At 41.5% G+C, this 23,599-nt stretch overlaps 1 long non-coding RNA gene and 1 pseudogene across 2 annotated transcripts; one reads left to right on the top strand and one right to left on the bottom strand.

Moving 5' to 3' along the window:
• The first annotated feature begins 14,321 nt into the window (after positions 1-14,321).
• Positions 14,322-17,565, top strand: LOC133253917 (AP-2 complex subunit beta-like; annotated as a pseudogene).
• Positions 17,566-17,676: 111 nt separating this feature from the next.
• On the bottom strand, positions 17,677-19,014 carry LOC133253918 (uncharacterized). 2 transcript variants are annotated; one of them, XR_009738496.1, is made up of 3 exons: positions 18,993-19,014; positions 18,359-18,897; positions 17,677-18,200 (listed from the first exon to the last, which is right to left on the bottom strand). It is a non-coding gene; the product is annotated as an uncharacterized LOC133253918 (long non-coding RNA). The 2 variants fall into 2 exon arrangements; XR_009738497.1 differs by having other exon boundaries at positions 17,677-18,897.
• Positions 19,015-23,599: the final 4,585 nt, after the last annotated feature.

A 23,599-nucleotide genomic window follows, 5' to 3' on the forward strand; every position in this document is an offset into this window, starting at 1 on the left:
AAAATATCTGATTGTTTTTTTCCTTTACTGTATGGAAAAGAGCCCCTCTGTTGTATATGTTGAATGAAACCTTTCCACATCATGACTAGCATTTATGCCTAAAAGTCCTGTTCTCTAAGACATCCTGGTCAAATAAAAGGGACCTAGGCCACATGTTCTTAATTCACTTTATAACATTTTAAAAACTGAAGAGTAGACAATTCTAGAATGTAGAACATTCTGTTCTACAGACTCTTCAAAAAAGTCAATAATGTAAAAAATGAACTAAAGAAGCCAATGAACTGTTCTAGATTAAAAGATGTAAAAGCAACACAGACACATGCTGTGCATGAAGTTTCATTAGATGCAGGAATTTTTAAAAGGCTACGCAATAAATTGTTTGGGGGACTGCCGGGGTCCAGCCCCAGCTGATCCAGGGTATTCGAAGGAGAGACGGCGTAAGCGAAGATCAGGAAACAATTGCTTAATTAAACGTTAATTAAGGATATAAAGAGTAATAGAATAAGGATAGCTCAGTAGGAAAGTTCAGTGGAGAAAAGAGGCTGAATTAAGGATAGCTCAGTGAGGAAATTCAGTGGAGAAAAGAGGCTGAATAATTCAGCCAGAAGGTAAGAGAAAGAACGACATGGTGAGACCAAGTTTCGGTGAACAAGGCCCGCACTTTATTTTCCAAAGTAGTTTTTAAACCTTAAGTTATGCATAGAGGATAATGGGGGAAGGGGTAGAGTCATTCAGCAAGCCAGGCTTTCTTCCTGCAAACTTATCATATGCAAAAGCTTAGGTGATTTGCATCATCTTCTGGCCTGGAGGCCTGTTAACATTTTAAGACCCTTTCTTCAGAAAACTTATTTTTCTCTAAAGGTGATTGGTCAGGAGCCACCCTCCAAAAGCATTAGATAAAGTTGCATTCCTACAGAGCAAAGGTGTGGTGGGCTATAACAAGAAAAAGAATTAACTCAAGGGTCCCAGGTTACAAACATTAAAGCTACTACTTACACCAATTATATTAATCAATACACTGCCAGGGACACAGCAGGTAAGGGATATGGAAACTTAGCAGCAAACATTGGCCCAACAAGTGAAAATCCCTTCACCAATACAATTTCTAATCAATCTTTTAACTACTCAAAAGAATCTGTGTTTAGACAGTTTAGAACATCTCCTGCCTCTCACAGTTGGGAGGCTCTGAACAATCACATGTGGCCAGAAAAACCTATTCAGGCAGGCTAGAGGATTTCCAAAGGAGTTTGTAGGTTAAACACTGTCACACCCAGGAATTATTAACTGGAACTGTAAGCTAACTCTTTTTCAGAGAGAGGTAGTGGGAGACAGCCCCCCGTAAAGTCAGAGGTGTAGGTGAAAGCACAAAGAAGAAAGTAGGCAGACTCTGGTTTTGGGGGTAGATGCTTGAGAATTTCCAGGGGGACTCCTGAGGCTCGATCCCGCCTTTGCGTATGCCGAGCCTCCTTCCTCATGACCTTTGCCATGGGCGGAGTTCCTCACGCTGGCTCCCGGCAGTGATAGAATTCCAGTTGAGCTATTCCAGATCCTGAAAGATGATGCTGTGGAAAGTGCTGCACTCAATATGCAATATGCACTCAATATGCAATATGCCGGCTCCCGGCAGGGGACAGTTGGGAAACTGTGACTACATTTTCCACTAGGGAATTATTATTCATTTTTTGGTGAAAGAAATACGAGTATTTATTATATTGTTCTTTCAACTTTATTGTAGGTTTAAAAACTTCAAAACAAAAAAGAAAAACTTAAAAAAGAACCTTTCAAAACTTCAAAAAACTTCCCTGGCAGTCCAGTGGTTAAAATTCTCTGCTCCCAATGCAGGGGGCACAGCTTTGATCCCTGGTCAGTGAACTAGGATCCTGCATGCCATGCTGCTGCTGCTAAGTCACTTCAGTCGTGTCCGACTCTGTGCAACCCCATAGACAGCAGCCCACCAGGCTCCCCCGTCCATGGGATTTTCCAGGCAAGAGTACTTGAGTGGGATGCCATTGCCTTCTCCACATGCCATGAGGTGCAGCCAAAAATTCAGTTCAGTTCAGTTACTCAGTCGTGTCCAACTCTTTGTGACCCCAAGAACTGCAGGACGCCAGGCTTCCCTGTCCATCACCGACTCTTGGTGCTTACTCAAACTGATGTCCATCAAGTCAGTGATGCCATCCAACCATCTCATCCTCTGTTGACTCCTTCTCCTCCCATCTTCAATCTTTTCAGCATCAGGGTCTTTTCCAAGGAGTCAGTTCTTCGCATCAGGTGGCCAAAGTATTGGAGTTTCAGCTTGAACATCAGTCCTTCCAATGAATATTCAGGACTGATTTCCTTTAGGATGGACTGGTTGGATCTCCTTGCAGTCCAAGGGACTCTCAAGAGTCTTATCCAAGTACAGTTTAAAAGCATCAATTCTTCTGCACTCAGCTTTCTTTATAGTGCAACTGTCACATCCATACGTGACTATTGGAAAAACCATAGTCTTGACTAGACAGACCTTTGTTGGCAAAGCAATGTCTCTGCTTTTTAATATGCTGTCTAGGTTGGTCATAGCTTTTCTTCCAAGGAGGAAGCATCTTTTAATTTCATGGCTGCAGTCACCATCTGCAGTGATTTTGGAGCCCAAAAAAATAGTCTGTCACTGTTTCCATTGTTTCCCCATCTATTTGCCATGAAGTGATGAGACCAGATGCCATGATCCTAGTTTTCTGAATGTTGAGTTTTAAGCCAAATTTTTCACTCTCCTCTTTCATTTTCATTAGAAAACTCTTTAGTTCTTCTTCACTTTCTGCCATAAGGGTGGTGTCATCTGCATATCTGAGGTTATTGATATCTCTCCCGGCAATCTTGATTGCAACTTGTGCTTCATCCAGCCCAGCATTTCACATGATGTACTCCGCATATAAGTTAAATGAGCATGGTAACAATATACAGCCTTGACATACTCCTTTCCTGATTTGGAACCAGTTTGTTGTTCCTTGTCCAATTCTAATTATTGCTTCTTGACCTGCATACAGATTTTTCAGGATAGGTCAGGTGGTCTGGTATTTCAATCTCTTGAAGCCAAAAATTAAAAAATAAAATTACAACTTAGAAATAAAAATTTGAGGAGATAGGAACCCAAGGAGGAGGGAGTGAGTGTTCCTCAAGAAATTAAAAATAGAACTACCATGTGTGTGTGCTCAGTCTCTCAGTTGTCTCCAATGCTTTGTGACCCTATAGACTGTAGCCCACCAGGCTCCTCTGTCCATGGGATTCTCCAGGCAAGAATACTGGAGTGGACTGCATGCCCTCCTGCAGGCCATCTGCCCAACCCAGTGATAGAACCCACATCTCTTATGTCTCCTGCATTGGCAGGTGGGTTCTTTAGCAGTAGCACCACCTGGGACACCCCCACAAATGCTGAGGTACCCAATAGACACAGAGTCAATTATAGCAAATATTCTCAATTTCAATGTTTTTTATTTGAAATATGTAAATATTGTCACAGGCACTGTTTCTTGCTCCCATTCAGAGTACAGCTCTTTGACAAATGATTTTTTAAGAAAAAAGAAAAACTTGTGTAAAGTAGCCTCTATTTATTATTCTTCTGAACATTTGCCAAATATCTAAATACTGTGAAATCTAAGTTTTCTCAATATCTGCAGTTACAGTTGACAATATAAATTTATCCAATATATCTAAAATCTATGCAAAAAATAGGAGCTCCATGAAAATATTCTTTCCGCAAGTCAAGATATTTAAAATCTCAACTATAAATTTCAGAAATAATACCTGCACATACTATTTGAGTTCTTCATAGTGTCTTCAATTTCTCTTTGGTTTTATAGGAATGAATTTCAGTGTCTTCCATGTTACAGGATCTTTAAAATAAACTTTCTCTTTTAGAGTAATTTTAGATTTACCAGAAATCGCAAGGGTAGTCCACAGAGTTCCTGTATACTCTTTGCCTTGTTTCCCCTACTGTTAACATCTCACATAACTGTGGTATATTAATAACTGCATTACCATCTTCATTCAGGCTGCTGTAACAAATGACCATTGACTGGGGACTTTAACATCAAACATTATGTCTCATATTTCTGAAAGCTGAAATCAGAGATCAAGGACCAGCATGGTTGCATTCTGGTAAGAACCCTCTTCTGGGTTGCAGAGGGCTGACTTCTTATATCCTCATGGGGTGGAAAGAAAGCTAGCTAGCTCTCTGATCTCCTCTAATAAGGGCACTAATCCCATTCATGAGGGCTCCATCCTCCTGACCTAATCACCTCCCAAAGCCCCCACCACAAATACCATCACATTGGGATTAGTATTTCAACATATGAATCAGAGGGGGGAGACATAAGCATTTAATCATAACAATTACTAAATGCCATCCTTTATTGAGATTTCATTCATTTTCCCTAATGTCCTTTTTCTGCTCCAGGGTATTACTAGAATTACATTAGATTACGACATTACATTTAGTTGTCATGTCTCCCAGCCACCTCTAGTCTATGAGTTTCTCAGTCTGTCTTTGTTTTTAATGACCTTGACAGTCTTGAAGTCCTGGTAATATATTTTATAAAATAGCCCTCAATTTTCATTTGCTTGATGTTTTTCTTATGAGAACCCTGGGATTATGGGTTTGAAGGAAGAATGTCACAGATGTGAAGTGCCTCTCCCATCACACAGTAGCAGAGGGCACATGACATCAGCATGACATCACTAATTAGGTTAATTCTGATCACTTTCTTAAGGTAGTGTTAGCCAGATTTCTCTACTATAAAGTTATTTTTTTTGTTTGTTTTTACATTTTATTCTTTGGAAGCAAGTCACTAAGTTCAGTCTATACTCAAGAAGGAAAGAATTAAGCTTCAATTCTTAGGGAAGCAGCCTGTTATTTACATACAATATTTGGTCCTCTGTAAGGAAGATTGTGTCCCTTTCCCCAATCTGTCTATTCTTTAAAAATATGTGGGTCACCCCGATGGCTCAGCAGCAAAGAATGTGCCTGCCAAGACAGGAGATGCAAGTTCAATCCCTGATGCAGGAAGATCCCCTAGAAAAGGAAATGGCAAACCACTCCAGTATTCTTGCCTGGGAAATCCCATGGACGTTGGAGCTTGGTGGGCTATAGTCCATGAGGTCACAAAGAGTTAGATATGACTGAACATTCACACACAAAAAAATCTGTGTGTGGTGGGGGGGATGCAAAATCAACTGTAAACCCATAATCAATCTATTTGTCCATGTAGTAACAAAAACATCAGCTGTGAAAGCATGTATTGAGTTGCAATTATTCAAAAGAAAGACTGCACCCAGCTCCCAGATTTTGGTTTCTAAGTAACATTCTCCAAACTATCAATATATTTATAAATATAGAAATATATATATATATATATATATATATATATATATATATGTAGTGTAGACAAGACTTTTAAGGAGCATTACTATGAAAGAAAGAAGATAGGTATTAGCTTGATGTGATCAAAGCAAAGGTTTGAATTGCTGTTTTAAAATAGGAAATGGAAAATAAGCACACATAAATTTCAATTAGAAAGAATAAACAGAGAAGGAGCATTTGATGGTGCCAGGAAGACAAAGGAAAACTGATGGATTCAAGCCTCCATTGAGACAGAAGGGCATGAGGCCCAGGGTATGTGGAAGAATGAGGCTCAGAGAACAGAAGGGAAGCAATGCCATTAGGACAAGAGTTTCAAATGTAAGGATGGCTGCAAGAAGTCGAAAGAGTCAATTCCTGATGTTTTCTATTTTCTCTGTGAACTAGGAGATGCTTCCAGGAAAGAATTGAAAGAATTGAAAAAGCTACCAGGGAGAATATGCTGCTGCTGCTGCTGCTGCTAAGTTGCTTCAGTCGTGTCCGAGTCATAGAGACCCCATGGACTGCAGCCCACCAGGCTCCTCCATCCATGGGATTTTCCAGGCAAGAGTACTCGAGTGGGGTGCCATTGCCTTCTCCGACTAGAATATAAGTTGACTAGAATATGAGTCAACTAATAATTGAAAAAAGACCATTGGGCAGTGTGAGGGCCCATTTGCTGGGGAAAGCCTCTGTTCATACTTAGTGAAGACAGTCAGGGTAGGCTGCTCATCCCAGGGATGCGCTCAGACTCTAAACATGGGGAAAGTAGAGAGTTGGATTGATCTCAGCATGGGGTTTCTTTAAGTGGGTCCTGTATTGTTCAAGGTAAAGATTAAGCAGCTATGACAAAAAGACCCCAACACACAATGGCTTACATACAATACAAATTTATTTCTTTTGCAGCTGTCTTCTGAAAAAAATGCACAATATGAGAGTTGTGAGTCAAGTTTTATTGGGGGCAAAATGAGAACTATAGCCCGGGAGGCAGCATTTCAGATAGCTCTGAGAAACTGCACCAAAGAAGTAGCGGGGGTGGGGAGGTCAGTATATATGAGATTGTGATGAAGGGGGAGTACACGCAATCAAGAGCACATTCTTTCAGAAGATAATTGCTAGTCTCATGAAGGTTGCCACTAGTCACCAAGAGCAAACATCACATGAAAGATTTTAGTGCTTTTCTAGATAAGAGGAGATGCAAAAAATGGACTCATAAAATCTTCCCCGGAAAATATCTAACAGTCCGAAGGCCTGTTCTGCCAGTTTTTCCCAGAACACAGACTACCTCACTCCTGATCTCCACTCTGAATTCTTTTCAGGATGTGTTCAAGGTCAGCAATGGCAGCAGCTTATGACTTACTTCTTCTAGAGGTAGGTGGCAAATGTCAACCTTTAGTGTGACATACCTCATAATCACAGGTCCAGGAGGCTCTGGCCCATGAGTTTAGGTTGAGCATAGGTTCCCCCCTTCCTGTCCTCATCTGTGCAGTCTAAGTCAGTTACCTGGCTCATCAGTATTCTGCTGCTGCTGCTAAGTCACTTCAGTCGTGTTCCACTCTGTGGGACCCCATAGACGGCAGCCCACTAGGCTCCCCCGTCCCTGGGATTCTCCAGGCAAGAACACTGGAGTGGGTTGCCATTGCCTTCTCCAATGCATGAAAGTGAAAAGTGAAAGTGAAGTCGCTCAGTCGTGTCCGACTCCTAGCGACCCCATGGACTGCAGCCTACCAGGCTCCTCCGTCCATAGGATTTTCCAGGCAAGAGTACTGGAGTGGGGTGCCATTGCCTTCTCCAATCAGTATTCTAGCTCATCAGAAAGGGAGGAGAAGAAGTCTAGAGCAAGGAATTTTCTTTTTAAAAAGGTGACATCCGCAGACATCCCTTTCACTCACATTCACTGGTGAGAACTTAGTCCTCTGGCCTCCTTTGCCATGAGATGCTAGAGAATATAGAGGAGGAGAGGGATTGGGGAGGGGGGCGGCCTGCATTTTCACAAGGGGATCAAAGAAGGACAAAGAGGTTACTGTAGTAAGGGGTTGCAGGATGGACCCTGGAGCCTGGGCTGAATCAAGGCGTAAAGAGAAGAACTCAAGAGTCTGTGGTCTTGGAGAGAATACAGCCTTTGCACAAACAATGAAAAGTGAATAATAGCAAGTTTCAGATTTCAGAAGTGCAGACTTCAGGGTGATAGCTAGTTCTGGGATAAGGCCCAGAAAGTGTGTGACCAATGTGGAGTGAAGGTAAAGCGTATTAAAGGGCACTGGAAATATTCATTACTGACCTTTCCAGGTGTCATCTAACTATAGGCCTATATCAATGTCATAAAATAGAGTTAGAAATTTAAAATTTTACTATAGCCTCTTTTTCAATTAGCAAAGTTTCTTCTAACCCTTGGGGTTGACCTCTTGCAGGTCCTAAAGTTTGCATGCATAGAGATTTAGGGATCCCACATTTCTGTGTACCCTGACTTCTTCAGTTGGCACTTAGTTGCCACTGCCACCAAGTGGCCAGTGCTGAGAACTGCCTCTGGTTCTAGACTCGAGTGTCAGCAAGGCATTTGCCTTTCCAAGACACAACCTTGTATCTGGGGAGGTCCATCAACTCTCTAAGGTAAAATTTGTGTGACAGCTTTCCAGTGAAATGTGAATACATCAGTCCATCAAGTGAGAAATTATATAAAACGGGCAGCCTGATAGGTGATCTTTTCAAGCACATTCACATTTTTCTCTTGGACAATTTAAAATGAAAAAAGTAGTTTTCAGAATACTGGTATACCCATGTATACCAGTAAACTCCAAAACACTGAAAAACAGAAAAATAATATTGGATTATACCATCTTCAAGTGCTCAAATCCTTGCAAACTTCTCACTATGGACATTGAAACATGGCAGATGGCATGGATATATAGGAGCATAGTCTGCTCCCATAACTTTCTCCTTTTTCCTATACAATGAAGCTATTTTTACTCCATACATAAGGATATTGTGTACCTTTGAAATACCCATTTGGAAGACAGGTGAAATTAGAATTGAAAAGCATACAGTAACGCACTGGGTCCTCTCCAACATCTTAACTTTATTGTGTCTTTTCAAATAAAACTAGCTAAAAAGTAAACACTGGAAGCCAAATAGCTTCCTTCATTTATTCAACAACTTCAAAAATTATTTATTAATCCCTCACTATGGGCCAGGTAAGTACTTACCATTTTATGAGTGATGGAGATTCAGTAATGAACAAAAGAGGCTCAAATCCCTTCCCTCATAGAGATTACATTCCAGTGGTCTGAAGTAGATATTATTACCCGTGGATCATAGGTAAAGGACCTGAAACCCAGAAATATAACAAGTAATTGACATCACGTGTTTTAGGCACAAATCCGTCCTACAACAAAACTTACTCTTGTTATTTTTACACTACAAGCAAGGAGTTGTAATTTCTGTCCCAACTGTAAGTCCTGAAAAATCTGCCATAATGATTGTTACAGGTGTTTTCTGACACATGTCATATCCTTCGCACTTAAAGTACCTGTTTAAACTTACCTGATGAGAGTCAGACTTAGCTCAGAGCCTCCATTTTCCTCCGTGACTGTCTCTTTACTGCAATATATTCAAACTAGTCTAGGTGTGTGTCTGTCCCCTTCACTGGGTTGTGAGCTCTTTATGGCGGGAGCAATGTCTTACTTATCTCTGTGTCCAACAACTCCAGCCACTGGTAACAGCAAGAACCAGTGGTGTAGAATTGACAAAGACCAGCATTTTTGAAGCGTCCATTGACTAGAAGCCCTGGCCACCTCACCTTCATAGCTATATTTCAACAGATTCTTGATAAATTCTTATTGACCTGAACTTATTTGGCTTTAGTCTGCAAAGAGGGAGTGAAGTTGTTAAAGGAAAGAGAGACAGACTAAGAAGCTCAGCCTTGAAAGTAGATGTATTTTATTTCTTCCAGGAGTATAATGCCTCCAAATAGACTGAAGGAAGTGAAGTATTTCCACTTGATAAAACACTTTCTTATATTTAATCATATTTGTTTACCTTGTAAAGTGGGTAGGGCAAGTTTTATCATCCACATTTTATCCACAATGAGGTTGAGACTCAGAAACATTAAATGCACACAAAGCACACAACTTGTAAAAAACATCCTTAGATTTGATTCCAATTCATACCTAGATTCATGTTTAGAACTGTCTTCCTTCTCACGCTGCTCCTATAATTTTTTTTGAAGATTATATTTATTAAGACTGGTTTTAGATGCTCCTCTAAACTTTAATATCAATTCTTCTATAAACATGTTTTGTAATCTGGAAATTGTCAAGTACCTTATGACATTTTTACTGTACAGTAAAGTTATTTTTGCTCAGTACACAAGGATACAGTGTACCTTTGAAATAAGAAGAGATGAAATCTTCCAGGATTGAGAAGAAGATAGTAAACCAGTGAGTTTTCTTCAGTCTCTCCTTTGGCTTTCAAGTGACTCTTTACTGAAAGTGGAATAAATTAAACCACTTTTTGAGTATCTGTATCATGGGGTCGCAACGAGTAGGACACGACTTAGCAACTAAACAACAAAAACATTCCAAATTGAAGAGCATTTATAAATTACTAAAATAATAAGTTGGAAATATAAAAATGTGATCTTCAAATATTTCATAAATTCTCTTAAAAATGAACTCACTATAGCTTACTGCAATGAAGTTGAGAATTCTGTTCTTCCTAAGAACAGATTCATGAAAAACCTGAGATTGGAGAGGTGCTACTCAGTGGAGTACATGCAAAATGATAGCTCCAGTTGTCTCCCAAAGTCTGGAGGGAGAGAGTTCTTCCTGCTGCTGATGGACTTATTGGGCTGGATCCCTTTGCAAGAATTCTTTTGGGTATGCAGACTGCTAACTACCATTGAGCGCATGTCTGCTAGTATATTTTTATTTGACTAGCTGTAAGTTTGCACATTTATGATTCATAGCATTAACATTTACATTGTGACTTGTGTTAAGAAGACACACCCAAATGATTGCCTTGCATACATGAGATAGTTTTTCCCTACCCTCTTCTCCACTCACCCTCCAAATCCACTAACCACCACTGCCAAGTCTAATTAGAGTCCTCCCTTAAGGTTTGCCATGCTTTCTTCTGTGCTGTCAAAGAATGTGTGTGTGTGTGTGTGTGTGTGTGTGTGTGTGTGTTCGTGAAGCTCATTTGAGGGGGAAATGAAATGATAAATGATAAAACCTTAGAATTCTGAGCTACTGCTCCCAAGGAAGGCAGTAATGGTACTCCATAGGAAGTATCATGTACCCACATGTCTGCTTTATTTCCAGTTTATACCTAATTTTGAAGACAAAGGGAATCAACCATAACACTCCCATTCCTTCCCCAAAGTATAAGTAGAACACATGGGTGGCTGCCCCAGGGGCTCACAAAGCTGGCATTAAACACTATTAATCATACTGAGACAAAGTCATCAATGAAACTGTCCCAGGCAAATTAAGATATATAGTTACCTGAGTTGTAAGCACCATGTACTTCTCAGAGCATTTTAGAAGGCTTTTATCCCTACAAACACTGAATTCAGTAAAACTTCAGCAAGTGAGTTAGCTGAAACTGAAAATAAGGTCCTAGCATTTCTATCTCAGGGGCACTGGAGACATATCAGAGGGTTACTGAACCTGAGGAAACAGGAGAAATATCAACTGGATTAAACCAGTCAATTTACTTAAATTTGCTACATCAAAGTTTTTCACAAGTTCTTGAGGATAGAGTTGGATATTAACATCTATCTTCTTCTAACTTATACATGGATTATTATGTACAATTATGCTCAGGATAACTGGTTAGTACACAGTATGTAGTTCTCATTCCAAAAATTAAAGGTGGTGGTCCACAGTGAGTCATTGTGGTTGTCATTCTTAAAATCCAAACAAAAGCACCTTTTGGTTTTTCAAAGAATGAAAGTTAGGCTGAGTGTTCTCTGCCTTACTAACCTGTCAAAATCCTGGTCCTTCAAAGGAACATACCCATTGAAGTAGACTTCCTTCAAGAATACTGAACTTACATGTTTTATTTCTATCTGGAAATACATTTATTGTACCTCCATTTCATGCTATATTGCAATTATTTATTTATTTTCTCCACAATATTGCAAATATCTCACCTCATTGGCAGAATGACATCTTGTCCATCTTTGTTCCCCCAATGCCTGGAATAATTACTGGTGTGTAGCAGGTGGGTTCACTTTTTGGTTGGTTGACTGGCTGCTTGGTTAATTTTCAGGTTAGTTGTTTAGCCAGTTTGGTTTCCCAAGAAAAGAAAATTAATTAGCTCATTACAACCCTCTTTAAGCACAAAACTATAACTTCTTCAAGGTGAAAAATTACAATTTTACCATATGCTATCTTCAAGAGTATTTGTCAAGGCTTGGCAACTGCACTCAAAACATGATTGAGAGATTATTGAGCAGAATATGTCAATACTGTCAAGTTCGTCACCTGTCTTTCTACCCTCATTACTTTCTTCAAGTCTCTGAGCACTTTGTCAAATATAAATGGATGTCTTTAAACATGCTCCTAAAAATACCATTTAAATGCCACTGGAAAAAAGCTCTACTAACACTTTAACAGATAACTATTTATTATGGAAATACAAAAAACCTCGAATAGCCAAAGCGATCTTGAGAAAGAAAAATGGAACTGGAGGAATCAACCTGCCTGACTTCAGGCTCTACTACAAAGCCACAGTCATCAAGACAGTATGGTACTGGCACAAAGACAGAAATATAGATCAATGGAACAAAATAGAAAGCCCAGAGATAAATCCACGCACATATGGACATCTTATCTTTGACAAAGAAGGCAAGAATATACAATGGATTAAAGACAATCTCTTTAACAAGTGGTGCTGGGAAAACTGGTCAACCACTTGTAAAAGAATGAAACTAGACCACTTTCTAACACCATGCACAAAAATAAACTCACAATGGATTAAAGATCTAAACATAAGACCAGAAACTATAAAACTCCTAGAGGAGAACATAGGCAAAACACTCTCCGACATATATCACAGCAGGATCCTCTATGACCCACCTCCCAGAATATTGGAAATAAAAGCAAAAATAAACAAATGGGACCTAATTAAACTTAAAAGCTTCTGCACAACAAAGGAAACTATAAGCAAGGTGAAAAGACAGCCTTCAGAATGGGAGAAAATAATAGCAAATGAAGCAACTGACAAACAACTAATCTCAAAAATATACAAGCAACTCCTACAGCTCAATTCCAGAAAAATAAATGACCCAATCAAAAAATGGGCCAAAGAACTAAATAGACATTTCTCCAAAGAAGACATACAGATGGCTAACAAACACATGAAAAGATGCTCAACATCACTCATTATCAGAGAAATGCAAATCAAAACCACTATGAGGTACCATTTCACGCCAGTCAGAATGGCTGCGATCCAAAAGTCTACAAGCAATAAACGTTGGAGAGGGTGTGGAGAAAAGGGAACCCTCTTACACTGTTGGTGGGAATGCAAACTAGTACAGCCACTATGGAGAACAGTGTGGAGATTCCTTAAAAAACTGGAAATAGAACTGCCTTATGATCCAGCAATCCCACTGCTGGGTATACACACTGAGGAAACCAGAAAGGAAAGAGACACGTGTACCCCAATGTTCATCGAAGCACTGTTTATAATAGCCAGGACATGGAAGCAACCTAGATGTCCATCAGCAGATGAATGGATAAAGAAAGCAGTGGTACATATACACAATGGAATATTACTCAGCCATTAAAAAGAATACATTTGAATCAGTTCTAATGAGGTGGATGAAACTGGAACCTATTATACAGAGTGAAGTAAGCCAGAAAGACAAACACCAATACAGTATACTAACGCATATATATGGAATTTAGAAAGATGGTAACAATAACCCTGTATATGAGACAGCAAAAGAGACACTGATGTATAGAACAGTCTTTTGGACTCTGTGGGAGAGGGAGAGGGTGGGATGATTTGGGAGAATGGCATTGAAACATGTATAATATCATATATGAAATGAGTCGCCGGTCCAGTTTCGAAGCACGATACTGGATGCTTGGGGCTGGTGCACTGGGATGACCCAGAGGGATGGTATGTGGAGGGAGGAGGGAGGAGGCTTCAGGATGGGTAACACATGTATACCTGTGGCGGATTCATTTTGATATATGGCAAAACCAATAAATATTGTAAATTTAAAAAAAATAAAAAACTTATCATAGACTAACCAGCTATGTGCAAATGTAATGTAAGGAAGTTCACCCAAGGAAAGGAAAATCAACTGATTTTTCATGTTAAAACATTCTAGAGCATAATGATTCACAGTTGCTAAGACAGCATACATGATAATCTATGATTATTCTTCAAAAACTTGGAGGAAAAAATATAAATTGTTGCACTGACCTCATTGCTAATGGTTAGTTTTTTACATAAGCACCTGTGAGTGTTTGAAATGAATGTATATGCCAAGGCCCCTTAAAGAATATAAAAGATATCAACAACTCATAGTCACCCAAAATAAAGGGAGTTGTTTCCTGGAACCACTGTATCTTCTTTGGTGCTCGGCATTGTGACAAAGCTTGGGAAATAGCTCTACTGTGTGTGTTCCATCCACCTTTCTCAAAACTGAGGAGAAAGTAATGAGTATTTCTGGTTGTTCATTTTTGGTTTTGGCACCAACACGGTTTCTGAATGAACTTAATAGTAATTTTAATACCAAATATTAGATATCTAATGTTTGGGGGGGGAACCCATGAAAGTAATTAAAATTGATCAATTTAATTCATTGGTCATTTATTTTAAAATAAATGTTCTTATACTGACTGTAAAATCATTCTGAAATAGGGCTGGCATCAGCAGTGGAGAATAATTTTTAATCATTTAGAAATTGGGAGCCATATAATACAAGTCACTGAGGTGAAATTCAGCAGCCATGAGAAGGCAAATGGGGACTGATTAATAAGCAAAGTTTAGGGGCTTAGACCTGGAGGAGTCGTGACGTGCAGGAAACCATTATAACACCGCTCGGGCTGTGCTCTCTGGCTGCTGCTGCCACGCCCGTCCTTGCCTACAGTACACATCAAAGATCCAAAACCATGACTGACTCCAAGTACTTCACAACCAATAAAAAGGGAGAAATCTTTGAATTAAAGGCTGAACTCAACAATGAAAAGAAAGAAAAGAGGAAGGGGGCTGTGAAGAAAGTGATCGCTGCTATGACTGTGGGGAAAGATGTTAGCACTCTCTTTCCAGATATAGTGAACTATATGCAGACAGACAACCTGGAACTGAAGAAGCTTGTGTATCTCTACTTGATGAACTATGCCAAGAGTCAGCCAGACATGGCCATCATGGCTGTCAACAGCTTTGTGAAGGACTGTAAAGATCCCAATCCTCTGACTCAAGCCTTGGCAGTCAGAACCATGCAGTGCATCCGGATGAACAAGATTACAGAATATCTCTGTGAGCCCCTCTGCAAGTGCTTAAAGGATGATGATCCCTACGTCCAGAAGACAGCAGCAGTCTGTGTGGCAAAACTCCATAACATCAATGCCCAGATGATGGAAGATCAGGAATTTCTGGATTCTCTGTGGGATCACATAGCAGATTCAAATCCAATGATGGTAGCTAATGCTGTAGCAGCATTATCTGAAATCAGTGAATCTCACCCGAACATCAACTTACTCGATCTATATCCACAGAATATTAATAAGCTACTGACAGCCCTGAATGAGTGCACTGAATGGGGCCAGATTTTCACCCTGGACTGCCTGTTTAATTACAATCCTAAAGATGACCGGGAGGCTCAGAACATCTGTGAGCGGATAACTCCCTGGTTATCTCATGCCAACTCAGCAGTGGTGCTTTAGCAGTAAAAGTCCTAGTGAAATTTCTAGAGTTTCTACCCAAGGACTCTGACTACTACAATACGCTGCTGAAGAAGTTGGCCCCTCCACTTGTCACTTGGCTGTCTGGGGAGCCAGAGGTGCAATACGCCTGAGGAACATCAACCTAATTGTCCAGAAAAGGCCTGAAATCTTGAAGCAGGAAATAAAAGTTTTCTTTGTGAAGTACAATGATCCCATCTATGTGAAACTAGAGAAATTGGACATCATGATTCGTTTGGCATCCCAAGCCAACATTACTCAGGTTCTGGCTGAACTGATAGAATATGCCACAGAGGTGGATGTTGATTTTGTGTGCAAAGCTGTGCGAGCCATTGGGTGGTGTGCCATTAAGGTGGAGCAATCTGCAGAGCGCTGTGTGAGCACGTTGCTTGATCTCATCCAAACCAAAGTAGATTATGTGGTCCAAGAGGCAACTGTCGTCATCAGGGACATCTTCCACAAATACTCCAACAAATATGAAAGTATCGTCGCCACACTGTGTGAGAACTTAAGAGTCACTGGATGAGCCAGATGCTTGAGAAGCTATGATTTGGATTGTGGGAGAATGTGCTGAAAGAATTGACAATGCAGATGAGTTACTAGAGAGCTTCCTGGAGGGTTTTCATGATGAAAGCACCCAAGTGCAGCTCAGTCTGCTCACTGCCATAGTGAAGCTGTTTCTCAAGAAACCATCAGAAACACAGGAGCTGGTAAGCAGGTCTTGAATTTGGCAACATAGGATTCTGATAATCTTGACCTTCGAGACCAGGACTATATTTATTGGAGCCTTCTCTCAACTGATCCTGTCACAGCTAAAGAAGTAGTCTTGTCTGAAAAGTCACTGATTTCTGAGGAGACAGATCTTATTAAGCCAACTCTATTGGATGAGCTAATCTGCCACATTGGTTCTTTGGCCTCAGTGTACCATAAGCCACCCAATGCTCTTGTGGAAGGAAGTCACGGAATCCATCTCAAACACGGCAATGCATCACAAGAGCACTGATGCAGGTGACAGCCCCGATGGCACCACTGCCACCAACCCAGGACAGCCTCAGGTTATCCCCTCCCAGGGTGACCCTCTGGGGCATCTTTTAAACCTTGACCTTGGTCCCCCAGTCAATGTGCCACAGGTATCTTCCATGCAGATGGGAGCAGTGGATCTCTTGGGGGGAAGACTAGATAGTCTGGTGGGACAGTCCTTCATCCCATCATCAGTGCCTGCAACCTTTGCTCCTTTCCCTATTCCTGCTGTGGTCAGCAGTGGTCTGAATGACCTATTTGAACTTTCCACAGGGATAGGCATGGCACTTGGTGGATACGTGGCTTCTAAGGCTGTGTGGCTGCCTGCGGTAAAGGCTAAAGGCCTGGAGATTTCAGGAACATTTACTCACTCCCAAGGGCACATCTATAAGGAAATGAACTTCACCAACAAAGCTCTGCAGCACATGACAGACTCTGCAATTCAGTTTAACTGAAACAGAATAGCTTTGGTGTCATCCCCAGCATTCCTCTGGCCATCCATACACCACTGACACCAAACCAGAGCATTGATGTCTCCCTGCCTCTCAACACCTTGGGCCCAGTCATGAAGATGGAGCCTTTGAACAACCGGCAGGTGGCTGTGAAAAACAAGACTGATGTCATCTACTTCAGCTGCCTCATCCCACTCAACGTGCTTTTTGCACAAGATGGCAAAATGGAGCTCCAGGTCTTCCTTGCAACATGGAAGGATATTCCCATTGAAAATAAACTTCAGTTTCAGATTAAGGAATGTCATTTAAATATTGACACTGTTCCCAGCAAGTTGCGAAACAACGTTTATACTATTGCCAAGAGAAATGTAGAAGGGCAGGACATGTTGTACCAATCCCTGAAGCTCACTAATGGCATTTGGATTTTGGCCGAGCTACGTATCCAGCCAGGAAACCCCAATTACACAGTGTTGCTGAAGTGGAGACCTCCCGAGGTCTCCCAGTACATCTATCAGGTCTACAACAGCATTTTGAAAAACTAATAGACTGGTCCGGTGCCCTCCGGCTACCCTATGATCGGTGCAGGCCAAGAACTCTTAACTGAAATAAATTGTTATTGCCACGTAGAATCTGAACCTGAACACACTGAGGCCACCCGCCAAGGTAGTGACTAGTTTAACCTGTGCTAACGTTAGAGCACTGCCTGTTGGATAGTTTTAGCTTCCTGTGAACGTCTGTAACCACTGCTTCAATCATTTCCCACCTCGTGCCACCTGCTGCTATCTGTCCTTACTTGGCTTCTCCATGCTGCGCTTACAGTGGCTGGCAGTTTTGAGTGTACTTTGATATTCTGTAATCAAGAGTTCATTTCAAAAGCAGAAAAAGACAAAAAAAATACTAAAGCAAGGAAAAGTGTCACTGAAATGTAAACTGCACTTTATTGTTTTATATTTTTGTACATATGAGAAATTTAGGGAATAGTGTGTGATTGAGAGAAGTGTTAAAGCAACCACGCAGTCTGGAGGGAAGAGATGCAGTTTCTTGCCACCCTGTAGCAGCCTTGTTCCTGATCACTTTTTTCCTCTCTAAACTCCTTTTCCTGTGATTCCTCCTGCCCTGTATTCTCATCTCCTTTGATGCTCTGCAGCTAGGAATAGTGGTCTTCCTTGAATGGTGCTGGAGGGTGTGGGGAATGGGCCTTGACAGTCCGGAGGCTTCGAGGAATGAGAACTTAACTACATTCCTTTCCACAGATCGAATCCGTGAGTAACACTGATGAAAGAATTTCAGTAGAGACGGGAAACAGGAATCAAAACGCCCTCCCTACATCTCCCACTCTGGATTTAGTTTAATCCCAGGTCCAATTCACATCTAAAATCTTGGTTTTAGAGTTGAAACTGACTTACTTCACATAATAACTCATCCAACCTTGTTTTTCTAAAAAAAGAAAAAGATAAAAGACAAACAGGATGTTACTGCCTGAGGACTGTTGACTATTAGGTAGCAGAGGTGGGGGGCTGGGTCTCCAAATCCCAATGTTGTTCTCACCGCAGGACCCTCTCATTGACTTTCCTTCCTCAATGCCTTTCTCTTACCTTTCCGGTCCTGCTCCCTTATGGCTCTCCTCACACTCCACGCAGATTCTGGCGCTCCATTCACTGGCATCCGGTGGCAGCAGAGCCTCTGTCCAGGGACTTGAAGGTAAACCCTGATGCCAGAATGAAGGAGTAGCAAATTTGCTCCCGGAGCCTCAGTGCTGGAGGGCAGCAGGGTGGATGCGGGGATGAAGTGAGCTTCTGGTGCCACACAGTCATCCTTCAGCTCTCCGGTCCGCTAGATACTTGTGTTGCTTAGGCTCCCAGGCAGTTGAGATCACTTCAGAGGGCCATTTTCATCTCTCAAAAGATCGGGAAATGTGAGAACCCCTTCCCCGACTAGGCACATTGGGTGTGGTCTGTGGAAGAGTGCTTCGTGCCCGGAACACCAGTCTGTTCAGCAGTGTCCGCAGTTTCACCTGTGGTTAACTGCTGCTTCCCGACACTGGGGACTCAGGGTCCATGACCGAGACTGCTTCTCAGATGCCCCTGCTCTCATCAGAGGTGGCCGGGTCCTAGGCCTCATGCAGGACTCGGACCTGAAAGTGAGTCCAAAAGGAGGAATCTTAGAAAACAGCAGAAACTACCCCACAACCGTGTTGCAAGTGAAATAACCCTGCCTCATACCACTTACAAAGCTACGGGGAGCAGGTCCCAAGAGCAGTCTCTTAAGCCTTGAGACTCCACGAGAAGAATTCCTGGGTGCAGGACAGGAACCCCTCAGGCACGTGGAGAACACGAAGTGGCACAGGATGGTGGGTGGGAGGTGGGTAGCTTGGTGACAGGCAGGGTAGAAAAGCAGGTGGGTGAAGCTCCGTGGTTGGGAGACTGCTCGTGGAGTCAGTGGGATACAGCAGTGAAGAAGGTCCCCACTACAAACGCGGTGTTCTCGCCTCAAAGCAAACCGCAGTTCCATGCAGCAGAGCTCGTGGCAGGGTAAGCAGACAGTGTGGTACCAAGAAGTGTCCCTCCGCCTCTGAAACCCGGCGTCTCTCAGCCTCCCCGGCAGTCATGGGCAACAGCTGGACTATTCAGCTGACCCGACAGAGCTGGTCTGCCAGCCCTTCGCTCCTTGGAGAAGCTCCCTCCCGGTTTGCCTCTGAGCAGCTGGGGAGGGATTCTGCTCCACCGAAAGGACCTCTCTCCTGAAGAGACAGAGCCTGTTGCCTGCACCGCAGTGTCCCTGGGGGCCCATTTCGAGCTTGGCCGAACTGGGGGATGAGTAGAGGTTGCCCTGAAGTCCTCTATTCGCCACCGCAGCCTGTCTCTGTAACGTCAGCCGGTGTCTCACAAAGGGCACGGGAAATGCACACACCCACCCAGAACTCTTGCTGGCAGAGATTGGCTGAGTGTCTGTCCTCACCCGAGCTTTTTCGTGTGTCTGCGTTGCGAACCTTGGGACTGGAGAGAAGGAGGAGGGGGCTAAGTGTTGCCCTAAAAATACTTATCATTCTTTTGTTGTTAGGATCTGTTCTGGGGGAGGGTGGGGGGGAGGGGAAGCTTGGCTTTGTCTTTGTCAGTAAACTCTCATTTACACACACACAAAAATAATACATAAAAATAAATAAGTAAGCAAAGTTTGACAGAGTCCAATTGGTTGGTAAGGCTTAAAAGTCATTGCCAACTGTTCTAAGAGTTCATTTCAGGTTTATAGCAAGTCTAGGATTTACACAAACTGCCCTGAATAACTTAAAAGAATTCCAAAGTGTACGTACTATAGCAGGGATCCCCAACCTCCAGGATCTAATGCCTGATGATCTGAGGTGGAGCTGATGTAATTATAACAGAAATAAAGGGCACAATAAATGTAACGCACTTGAATCATCCCGAAACCATCCCCCTGCCCTCGCCCATGGAAAACTTGTTTTCCACAAAACCAGCCCTTGGTGCCAAAAAGGTTGGGGACAACTGTTGTATAGGATATTAATTAGGACTCTCCTTTGTGCTCAATCATGTCCAACTCTTTGCAACCCCATGACTGTAGCCCAACAAGCTGCTCTGTCTGTGGAATTTCCCAGGCAAGAATCCTGGAGTGGGTTGCCATGCCCTCCTCCATGGGATCGTCCCAATCCAGGCACCAAACCCGCATCCTTTGTGTCTTCTGCACTGGCAGGTGAATTTTTTACCACTGCACCCCCTGGGAAGCCATTTTATTTATTTATACAAAAATAAAATGAGTTTGGGAAGACATGGGTTAATGCAGTCCGTCTCAGAGCCTTTAATCTATCACTGTGCATTATGACTCTGAAAGAAGGAGTGAGGGAATTACATAACATACAATATGCCTCAAACTCTTTTGACCAATATAACAGTTATCTATTTCCACAATAATTCTGGATGAGCCATTCTAAATTCAGTGGCTTAAAACAACCATTGTTTGTGCTCACAGACCAGCAGTTTGACTGAAACAGCTCTGATTCAAGTTGCAGGTCTATGGAGCTGGTATTCCATGCTCCTCTTGCTCTCCTCAGCCCACCAGCCTTCTCCTCAGGCAATAGCAGAGGTTCACATGACATAGTGAAAAAGTATTTCTTAAGTCCCAGTCTGAGGATCATCACAGTATCTCTCTAATCTACATTCAACGGGACAAAGCAAGTTCACACAACCAAGCCCAAAATCAAGAGGTGATAAAATATGCTCTGTCCATGATGACATCATTGCAAGGAAGTGGTTCTAAAGAGAAGTAAAAGATCTGAAACCAACCAACCAACCTCTCATAATCATAGAATCCTTTGTTTATAGATCATCTCATGGCAGTAGAGTTCTACAGAACACACTTTCAGAAACACTGCGATATCTCATTGGTGTTTTTGCAATGTTCCTGTTAGTGGGAACAAAAACAGCAACATCCTGAGATGCAGCCATCTGAGAAATGTTTTTAAATCTCACAGTCTAAATGGGCATCTGTTAGATTCCTAACAGGAAAGAATTCTTCCATCTAATGGGACTTTAAAATCCCTCCTACCGTCACAACTCACTAGGAACTCAACCCCAAGAGTGAATACGAACACAGTACGTTCAGTTGGGAGACAGCACTCCTCGATAGCACCATCCAGAACACTGTCAAGGCTTTGGAGGGAGGCAGATCCTTCTATAGGAGTGGATGATTACGACTCACGTCTCAGAAGCTGTGCTCAAGTAAGTGTAAAGTCAAAGACCAAGTTAACAGCAGGTGGATCTAGGAGAGAAGAGACATCCCAGCCCAGGCCAGGGTCCTCAGAGGAAAGCCACACTAGGTCTATGAATAGTCCCTTAATGTGGAGGAAAAGACCCCAGGACCCTTTGTGTGCCCTTGCAATTCATGCATACACGTGTGGAGTAAAGTGAACCTCATTTGCATCAGCATGTATGGTCTATCATCTTATTCATTTCTTTTATTTTTTTTACAAGACCAGAATCAATAGACCACACCAAAAATTTCTGAACCAGATGATAAGCATAGTCAGAAGTCTGTGTCCTTCTGGGACAAAAAACAGTAGCACAAAATCAGGTCAGCAGCAGCTCCTACACTAACCACCAGTTCAGTTTCCAGCTTAGAAAAAAAGGCAGTAATATCCAGGGGCCAGGTTTTAACTCTGAATCCCAGCTCCCTTCCTGCTCTTTAAAGGAAGTAATACCATCAAAAGAACTCACACTTAGGGTAACAACCACATGGGATTCTATTCTACTTCACTGCTTATTGTCTATTTAACTTTAAGCTCACTTTCTTTATTAGCAAAATGGGTAACACTTATTCTGTGCACCTTCCAGCATTGTTACAAAAATAAATAATATATGTAATGATACTTTTCAAAGTATATATAAAAGTGCCACCATAATGTTAGATAAGGTCACATATCCACCATCAACATCTATGGAACTGTCAAACATAAACAAAGGTGTGATTAAATATCATATGGTGATGTTTTCCTGAATAGTGGTCTCTCACACAGGCCTTTTAGCTACCAATGCCAAGTAAAACACAATGCAACATATTGGGCTATTTTTTTAAAATGGTTTCTTCACTTTTACAATATGGCAACAACAAAAAGATTTATTCATCCCTCATTTAGAGTACACAATCAGATAGAATTTGATTGTCATCATCATTATCAATCACTGGTAACAAAGAATTGGAATGGCAAATATTATTGCAGAGGCCCCTGTTTTTTTTAAGAGAGATGCTTCCAGGTAAGAACTATAAGACAAGCTACCCTTGAGTTTACATGGAAAAGACTCAAAATCTTGTCAGGAATAGAAAAGTTGAACAGAGAAATAAACTTCAAGAATTTAACTTGGAGAAAATGTAAGGTTTACAAACTCATAGTGGACTACATTTTTATATTATCAGAGAAATAGAATATGCTTGTCAACAAGGGTATTGCCATAGACATTTTGATAACAGGTAAGAACCAACCTAAGAGATAGATCAGGTGGTTGGTTTCTTTTCTTTCTTCTCAAAGATGTTGTGATGAAATCTTGTTTATCATACTTACTAACAATCCTCACATCCTTCTAAAATCTTGGCCATTATGTCTCCCACTTTAAATTCTCTTAAAGTTCTCTTTAAATTCTTTTTCTCATTTTCATTCCTTTGGTTTTCTGTGAGAGATTTTAAGGCATGTACTCATTTAAAGGCAAAACTTTTTTTTTTTTTTTGCATACAGCACTAACTCTAAGGTCACTTCCAGTTCTAAAATAATAGAACTGGAATATAATCAGTGACACCACACGTGTTTTTTAAAAGTCTGATCTGTTGAATTTCTGAGTTTCTTGAATCTTTCAAGTTTTTCTGATTTTTCTAATTTAATGTGTAGACACATGACATTTCATCACATCATTCAGACCACTCAGATTACAGAAGGAGGAAAGATTGTAAAAGGTGCTGTAACTCCCATCATACCACTTGTGGAGTACTTACCACAAGCCAGGTCTGGTTTAAATGCTTTTGCACATGTCATCCCCATGAAGCCTTCCAGCATCCAGCGGAGGGAACTATTATTGACAGAATCCTCATTTTAAGGAAGGAGCAGTTGAGGATTAGAGACATTAAGGAACCTGCCCAAGGATATATGCCTAATAGTAAATGACAACACTGGAATGGATTTGGGGCTGCCTGTCTTCAGAACCCCATGAGGCTCTCTTGGGCAAAAAGTGGTCCAGCCTCAGCTTTATAAAAGCCAGCTTCTTTTCTAAGTAGCCACTGAGGTCAGTAGATTTGTTCAAAGAGAAAACATGAAGCTCAAGCAGTTTTTCTGAGTT

Source organism: Bos javanicus, chromosome 9, assembly GCF_032452875.1.
Source record: "Bos javanicus breed banteng chromosome 9, ARS-OSU_banteng_1.0, whole genome shotgun sequence".
NCBI classification, from domain to species: Eukaryota; Metazoa; Chordata; class Mammalia; order Artiodactyla; family Bovidae; genus Bos; species Bos javanicus.